This window comes from Callorhinchus milii, unplaced genomic scaffold (genome assembly GCF_018977255.1).
Source record: "Callorhinchus milii isolate IMCB2004 unplaced genomic scaffold, IMCB_Cmil_1.0 Scaffold10, whole genome shotgun sequence".
NCBI classification, from domain to species: domain Eukaryota; kingdom Metazoa; phylum Chordata; class Chondrichthyes; order Chimaeriformes; family Callorhinchidae; genus Callorhinchus; species Callorhinchus milii.
In genome coordinates this window covers 6,723,553-6,729,931 of record NW_024704751.1, presented here as the reverse complement: position 1 = coordinate 6,729,931, position 6,379 = coordinate 6,723,553, and positions in this window count along the sequence as shown.

Sequence of the window (6,379 nt, the reverse complement as noted above, 5' to 3'; positions counted from 1 at the left end):
GCCCAGAGCCCCAGGGATTGAGAATCCGGACGAGTGGGACTCTCCCTCTTGGTGTAGTGAGCTGTGGGTTTAAAACGGAAAACCGCAGTTAGTTCCCTGAGCGTTCGCTTACGCTGAAGGATCCTCAGGAAGTAAAGGCGATGAAATGGGAGGTGAAGAAAAAAAAAGGCCAGAAAGACAGAGGGGCATCAGCTTAACATTCGAGCCAGGCCATTTAGGAGCAAAATTCAGGAAGCGTTTCTTCCCACAAAGCGTAGTGGAAATCTGGAATTCTCTCCCTCCCCCAAAAGGCTGTGGATCCATTCAAATTTTTTAAGACTGAGGTGGATGGATTTGTTAGGTCGGAGTATCGGGGGGTATGGGGCAAAGGCGGGTAATTGGAGTTGAGGTATAGATCGGCCGTGATCTAATAGAACGGCGGAACAGGCTCCAGGGGCTGAATGGCCTCCTCCTGTACCTATGTGCCCACGAGGTTGAAAAGTTGCCTCGCACTGATAGCAGGGTGGAGGAGGCTCGATAGTCTAGTTCCTTCCGCGACCTCTTCATTAAGAAATCCGAGAGTACGTGAAGCCGATTTGTGGGAATTTCGTATTGTTAATAATACTAATAATAATGAATTAACCCTTCGTCCCTTTACGGATCATTTACCTTTTTCACTGCGGTTATGCTGTAGGCGTGTCCCGCGACCAAACCATCTTGCTTTTTGGATGTCTCGCTTTCCTTTTCCTGAACAGAGAGATTCCAAGGTCAATAATCCTGTTTAAAGTGTGCCAGTTCATACAAATGCAAATACTCACTGTAATAAATACAGCATTCAAGCTAACCCTGCAATGCTCTCTGTGTGTGTGTGTGAGGGTGTGTGTGTGTGTGTGTGTGTGTGTGTGTGTGGTGTGGGGGAGTAGGGGTGATCAATGTCCAGTGAGTTATCTTTTTGGTGAGATGTTAAACCAAGATCTCATCCGTGTCCGTACGGGAGAACTTTAGGGATCCTGCGATTCTATTAGAAAAGCAAAAGGAGTTTCTTCCCCCATCTCCATCCCACCCCCCTTCCCCCCCCCCACACCCCTGATGTCCTGGCCAGCAACCCCTGAGTAAAATAACTGGCCGTTCATTTCAAGGCTGTTTGCGGGACATGGCTGTGTGCAGTCACCCCACCGAATTGTCATTAGTCATGAATTCGAGACGTTTTAAGCACTTTGGGTCACTCACTACCCTGCGTGAGGGGACTATATAAATGCAAGCTGTTGTGGTTTGGACGCTATATCATTACTGTCAAAAATGCTCTCTGCGGACAGTCGCGCTGACTGTACGGGCGTAAGGTGTGCCTCACCTTGCCCGTCCCGCAGGCTATGAGGGCGTTTTTCCGGGAGGCGGCAGCCAGGTGAGCGTACAGCTCTTCCCGACGTTCCATGAATTCCGAGAATCGGTACATTTCACCCACGCCGCCCGTCAGGTCAGTCAGAGCATCCAGGGTCCAGCCTCCCTCGATCGCCTTGTACGAACCGTGCAGCCTGGAAGCGAAACGCACGTCTTTAAAGTGAAGCCTTGGTCAGATGTTTATTGCAGACATAATAATAATAATAATGGGGTCCCGTAACGTAGTGGTTAGCAGGTGCGGGTTCGATCTCCGGGCAGGGCGAAACCTTAGGCAAGTTTCCTTCCTCCGCACGCCTCTGTTTACCCAGCAGTGAGTAGGAACCCGAATGTTGGTCGATTGCCTGATCGCTTTCCGGGGTAAATAATCCCTCAGTCTAAGACTGTTTGTGGGACGTCGCTGTGCACAATTGATTGCCGTGTTTCGCCCACAAAATACACAGTGAATTCACTTTACAGTGTATTCTGTGAAGCGCTTTGAGACTTCTCAACGATGTGATAAGGTGCTGTATCAAATTTGAGGATTATGATTATGACGCCTTTCACATCCAGTGGATGCCTTACTTGGCAAACGCCTTTTCGAACAGCGATGGCCAGAATTCATTGCCAGCCTCCGATCGAGCGTATATAAGTTGCCCGTTCCTTATCGGCAAATAGTCGTCCACCAAAATTTCCATCCAAATTCCGAATTGCCAGAAACGGAAGCGAAAGACCCCGAGGTATGGACTTTTCTCGGCGATGTATTGCCCTGCGGGAGAGGGGAATAAATTGTGGTCAGAAAGAAGAAGAAAAGAAACAACGAAAGGCGCTGTGCGTGTCTGAGACCAAATTGTTGTCCGAAGGACGGCACCTCCAACAATGCAACGCATCATCCCCAGCACTGGATTGGTTCCAAATCCCGACACGGGGAGCTTGAACGCACAACCTTCTGACTCAGAGGCGAGAGCGCTACCACTGAGCCAGTCTGACACAGAGCAGATAGATAGGATTCCGGGCTAAGATCTCCTCCCAGCAAATTCAGCCGGCTTGTCACAGCCTCGGCCAGGATTGAAAAGATGGCTATTTAAAAGAGCCAACCCAGACTCGATGGACCGAATGGCCTTCTTCTGCGTCATAAATCTCTCTGGTGCCAAGAGTCTCTTTCCTGTTCCAATGACGAGTATTTTCCTGTGTTTCTGCAGGACGAAGGCATTGTACATGGATATTAATCTGCTCCACACCTGCTACAGAGCGCTTTCTTTGCTCAGTGAAATTTAAAACTCTCGTTGACGAAAAAATTCTCAATTAGCGCCGGCCTTCTGATCCTGGTTTGCTTCGCCCCTTACTTGAGCAGCATTTGTAGAGGTAATCAGTTTGTCACTTTGCAAACTGAATTAAATGCATTAATATTTCATTAAGTGTAAACTGCCAGTGAAACAGGATAATGGTCTTTTTGTTACTCTCTTGGCTCCAGGCCAACAAGGCTTAGCACGTTCCTCGTCCCAGAATGCCATCCTCGGCAGATAAGATGACTCTTATCAGATTTTGCCTTCATAGCCCTCCACGGCCTTGCTCCTCCCTACCTCTGTGGCCTGCTAACTCCATACAGACTAGTCCACTCCCTCCCGTCAGCCAGCTCTGGCCTGCTCCATGTCCCCCACCCTGCCTGCCCTACTATCGGTGCTCGGACCTTCAGCCTCTCTGCCCCCACCTTTTTGTCCTATTGTCCCTTCACCTCCTTCGAGGCCCATCTCAAAATCCCCCTCTTCACCTACGGTCGCCCCCTGACCCCCACCCTCCCTGCCCTCCACCCTCCCTGATCCCAACCCCTAGCTCCCTTACTGTCCAGCACCTTGGGACGTCCTCTTGACATGAAAGGCACTCTCCAAATGTAGTTTGTTGTTGTTGTCACTGGATATCATTGGGGGGGAGTGGGGGGGCTGGGGGAGTGAGGGGGAAATGTCACCCGGGTCTAAATTTATTCTAATTTATGTAGCGTTTCGGAGCATTGAGGAATTTGGCTAATTTGGCTCATCGGTGAGATAAAGCTGAAAAGAGATTATCTTTTGCAATAGATTTCTGATCTATTAGCTCCTGCAAATCTCTCTTACAAGGTTAAACAAAAAGTTTGGATTGTTGTCGGGAAAACTGACCCTAAAAATGGAAATCCGAGTTTAAAAGCTAGAGCAGAGAGGCCACCAGAGCAAGCTGGGAACAGAGTGAGCCCTCTGCAACAGGAATTTGGTGAGAGTGGGAATTCTTTATTTTACTAACTGAAATTTAAAGTGGTTGTCTCACCTGAAGGAATGACTCGCTCCATCAACCTCCTGGAGTGAGCTATTGTGACAACTGAGGCCCAGAACCAACAGTCTCCCAGCTCCCCTTGTATAATGTCGCTCTTGCTCACTCCGTCTGTTAAAAAGAAAGCCTTTTCATGCAGTTCCTGGTGGTGAAGAAATACAGGGCTTTATGTGATGGAATCATACAATCATAACGCATAATATTTCCTTGCATTTGGTTTGATACTGCGCTCTATCATGTCATCGAGGTGCCTCAAAACGCTTCACAACATTTACTGTCATGTGGGACGTCCTCCCGACGTGAAAGGAGCTCAATAAATGGAATCTTGTTGTTGTTGTTGTTGTTGTTTGACTGTGTGTGTTGTGTTGGCAAATGGAAACAGCCAATTTGAGCAACGTGACGTCCACAACCAGCCATGGAGTGCGAGTGGCCAATTTTATTGGGTGGGGAGAGTTGGAAGGGGGGGAGGGTTTGTTGGCTTGGACACGGGGAGAGACTTCCTTCTCTGATTCTACGATCGACGATTGCCGCAGAATTGTGGAAACGTCTCCAATTTCAGCCTGAATTTGGAACCCGTTTTTCCGCGGTTCTTAAAACAACAATAACAACTTGCATTTACACAGCGCTCAGTTTCTCAAAAAGAGAAGGGAATTTCTCCCGATGGCCTGGCCAACGATTGCACCCAAAGGCTGCGTGGGAATTCCAGGTTTCAGAGGATCTCGCAACCTTTTGATCCGAGAGCGCGACCGGCGGAGCCAAGCCAAGCCTGTGTACGTGGAAACAGCCACAAAGGCATCGCTATTTACCGAGGCACGGATCCATTCGATTCCCTTTGGAGCCACGTCCTCGTACGTGAGTGAAGAGGGTTCGGGGGGAAATTCGGGATCTTCCCAAAGTCCACCCACCGCCTGGAGCTCGTCTATAATTTTCTGATAGTTCTTATTAAAACAGGGAGGAGGACAAACAAAATGACGCACAGTATAAGAATAGAAAACGAAGGGGAAAAGTTAATGTCACTGTTAATGTTTCCGGGATGACTCTCTGACCCATCTAACCACATCTCTAGAGAACACTGTTTAATCATGCCTTGTGCTGCACATTTAGCTTTAACGGTGGCAAACTGCAGAACAAATATAGATTTACTCTATTCATGCGTTTCAGAGTTCTTAAACATAGCCTTTATTTTGAAGGGGGGATTTTCTGCAAGTGCCTTTTAAGAATTTACAGAGTAAAACAGCTTCAAAGTTAAGATTGAATTCAATTTAAGAGCCTCAGGACATCCTCCAGGCGTGAAAGGCGCTACATAAATGTTTATACTATAACAATATTATAACATAAAAATGATTAATTTACCGACTCAATGACTTCACTGTCGTCAGTTCTCAGTGTTTCGTCCCCTTGCTTCATGGGCATCTCCATGTTGCTCTCTCTCTGGCGGATGTCTATAATGGCTTTGATCTCCCCGGTGATCATATTCCACTTTTCTGCCTTTTCCACCTCCTCTTCCAGCTCTCTCTCTGCCGCATCCTCCACCTTTCCTTTGTTTCTGTTACGTTTCCTTACGGACGGTGGTGAACCATCAGCTTGCAGGTAATGAATTTGAGTCACTGTGGTGTGAGTGCACGAGCAACTATTCCCCATTCAGCGGCGGCTTGAGGCACTGTGTGAACGTGGACTGCTCACGGGTCAAGAATGACCCCTGTTATTTAGATAGCCGCACGATCTCAGCAAGATCAATTTCATCCATTGTTGTGGCATGATGCAGACCCGAGGTACGTACATCTGTTGATATTAATACGGTCCTATCATTGTGAAACACGATACCGCTACGATGGGCCGTCTGCACATGCCTCTCGTACACATAGTCAGTGGCGCTGGCTTTCTGGTGAGGTGTTAAACTGAGTTAATGGGACACCGCTCTGTACAAATTGGATGCCGCGCTCGCCTACAAAATACAGGGTCACTGTATTACTTTAAGTCTCGTAGCCGTGATGAGGCACTGTATCAAATGCAAGGATTTTTATTATTGTTTGCCAAAAAGATTTTCCAGTGCTTTTCTTCAAACTTTGGACTGAATTATAACAATTTAAGAGCCTTGGGACGTTGTCCCAGCGTGAAAAGCACCATATAAATGTACCAGTTTATATTATTTGTTGCCAATTTATATTTCACCATCGGGAGTGATGTCCCAAAGCGCTGAACAGTAACTGGGAAACTGGGGTTTGGAGAAAGATGGATAAAAGCGTGGTCGAAGGGGCGCGTCTCGAGACGGACCTCGAACGCGATGAGGTTCGGGGGGTGAATTTTTTTTTGCCGTTTTTCTGGTGTTGGCCCCCGGGTTTACGATAATAATAGCAACAATAATAATTGCTACGTTTGACGTAGAGCCTTTAATCGCGCGGTTGAGACGTCTCGAAGTGTTTGTTTCGCGGGATATCCTGCAAAGTGGGTCGACTGTGTGTTTCGGGGGTGAGACATTTATATTATTTGCCTCCGGTGTATTGGATCATTTGCCACAACAACTGTACAGTGCAGTAGTTTGTGTTTTCGTGGAGTCCTGTAGCTCAGTGGTTAGAGCATTCGCTTTGCGAGCGAGAGACCTGAGTTCAATTCCAGGCAGAGGGCGAAACCTTGGGCAAGTTTCCTTACTCCACACAGAGCCCTAATGATAATCCCTCCAAGAAAACAAAGCAATAATAAAAATTGGTCGTTTTCAATCCATATG